Consider the following 2,565-nt stretch of genomic DNA (forward strand, 5'->3'; position numbering starts at 1 on the left):
AGGGTGAGGGGAGAGGGGGGGGGGGGGGGGGAGGGGAGGGGGGGGGGGGGGGGGGAGAGGGGGGGGGGGGGGGGGGGTGAGGTGGGGGGGTGAGGTCAGAGGGGGAGGTGAGTGGGTGAGGCGAGCGGGTGAGGTGAGAGGGTGGGGGGGGGGGGGGGGGTGGGGGGGGGGGGTGAGAGGGAGAGGGGAGGGGGTGGGGTGGGGGGGGGGGGAGGGGGGGGGGTGAGAGGGAGAGGGGAGGGGGTGGGGTGGGGGGGGGGGGGGGGGGTGAGAGGGTGAGGGGGGAGGGGGAGGGGGGGGGGGGGGGGGGAGAGGGGGGGGGGGGGGGGGGGTGGGGGGGGGGGGGGGGGAGGGGGGGGGGTGAGAGGGAGAGGGGAGGGGGTGGGGTGGGGGGGTGGGGTGGGAGGGTGAGGTGAGAGGGCGAGGTCAGAGGGTGAGGGGAGAGGGGGGGGGGGGGGGGGAGGGGTGGGAGGGTGAGGTGAGGGGGTGAGGTGAGAGGGTGGGGGGGGGGGGGGAGGGGGGGGGGGGGGGGGGTGGGGGGGGGGGGAGGGGGGGGGGTGAGAGGGAGAGGGGAGGGGGAGGGACGGGGGGGTGGGGGGGGAGGGTGGGGTCAGAGGGTGAGGTGAGCGGGTGAGGTCAGAGGGGGAGGTGAGTGGGTGAGGTGAGAGGGTGCGGTGAGAGGGTGAGGTCGGAGGGTGAGGTCAGAGGATGAGGTCAGAGGGTGAGATGAGAGGGTGAGGTGCGGGGGTGAGGCGAGGGGGTGAGGTCAGAGGGGGAGGTGGGAGGGTGAGGTCAGAGGGTGAGGTCAGATGGTGAGGTGAGAGGGTGGGGGGGGGGGGGGAGGGGGGGGGGTGAGAGGGAGAGGGGAGGGGGAGGGACGGGGGGGTGGGGGGGGAGGGTGGGGTCAGAGGGTGAGGTCAGATGGTGAGGTGAGAGGGTGCGGTGAGAGGGTGAGGTCGGAGGGTGAGGTGAGAGGGCGAGGTGAGAGGGTGAGGGCAGAGGGTGAGGTCAGATGGTGAGGTGAGAGGGTGGGGGGGGGGGGGGGGGTGGGGGGGGGGGGTGAGAGGGAGAGGGGAGGGGGTGGGGTGGGGGGGGGGGGGGGGGTGGGGGGGGGGGAGGAGAGGGGGAGGTGAGAGGGTGAGATGAGAGGGTGAGGTGAGAGTGTGAGGTGAGAGGGTGAGGGCAGAGGGTGAGGTCAGATGGTGAGGTGAGAGGGTGGGGGGGGGGGGGGGGGAGGGGGGGGGGTGAGAGGGAGAGGGGAGGGGGTGGGGTGGGGGGGGGGGGGGAGGGGGGGGGGTGAGAGGGAGAGGGGAGGGGGTGGGGTGGGGGGGTGGGGTGGGGGGGGGGGGGGAGGGGGGGGGGTGAGGTCGGAGGGTGAGTTCAGAGGGTGAGGTGAGCGGGTGAGGTCAGAGGGGGAGGTGGGAGGGTGAGGTGAGGGGGTGAGGTGGGAGGGTGAGGTCAGAGGGCGAGGTGAGAGGGTGAGGTCGGAGGGTGAGTTCAGAGGGTGAGGTGAGAGTGTGAGGTCAGAGGGTGAGGAGGTCAGATGTGATGCCTGACTGAAGCAACAGCCCAAACAGTCTGTCTGTCTGTGTGTGTGTGTGTGTGTGACATTTTTTGTGTGGACTGGACAAACACCTGTGGAGGTCAAAGGTCAAGGTCAAAGAGATAAATCAGGCTGCTCTTCTCTGGAGCAGTGGTCTTGTTCTCCTCAGCTGTGGTGGATGTTTCTCTGGTGGGAGGAAATAGAGCTGTGATAAAAAACAACCTCACTTCCTTCAACTCTTTTTTCTTTATTGTCAGTTTTATTTTCTCGCAGTTAAAACCAGTTCAGGAAACGGGCACCTGTGTGTGTGTGCGCGCGCGCGTGTGTGTTTATTTTTGACACGGTGAGACTGAAGTAGGTCAGGGGTGTAAACGCTCTGAAGACAAACCTTCTCAGAACCATGTGAACACGCGGAGGAAGAACAAAGCTTCTCTCACGACCGCACGTCACCCACGATGGTAACGACATCGTCAAAGACTCTCAGAAGCTGCTGGAGTCGTTTGATGGCATGTGGGATCCTGAGAAGATTCTGAGAAGCTCACGGTGGAAGGGAAAACACTCACCTTCTCCTCTTCACCTTCCTCCTCCTCCTCCTCCTCCTCCTCCCCCTCCTGCTCAGTCATATCCAGACAGTCTTCTGAGAATGGAATGGTTGAAACCTTCTGAATCAATCACTCACTTCTCTGTTCTGTCTTTCTAAGAATCACATGATCACATGACACAGTGACCCACACTCTCTCTCCACAGTGGGAGCTCTCTTCATCTCAGTCTGTGACCCAGTCCAGTTCTGGACTGATAACCTGAGACCAGTACCAGTTCAGACTAGTGAACAGGTACCATCGTTACACTGTAACTGTCACTGAGCTCCTCAGAGACTCTTCCTGTGACCCCCCCTCCCCCCCCCCACCCTCCAAGATCTGCTCTGTTCACCCTCCAAATTCAACCTCCCCCACAGTGATCAGCAGTAACACAGAACCTGGCACCCGCCCCAGCCGCACCCACATCCACCCACACACCACCAC

This window comes from Cynoglossus semilaevis, chromosome 8 (assembly GCF_000523025.1).
Source record: "Cynoglossus semilaevis isolate Cse_v1.0 chromosome 8, Cse_v1.0, whole genome shotgun sequence".
NCBI lineage: Eukaryota > Metazoa > Chordata > Actinopteri > Pleuronectiformes > Cynoglossidae > Cynoglossus > Cynoglossus semilaevis.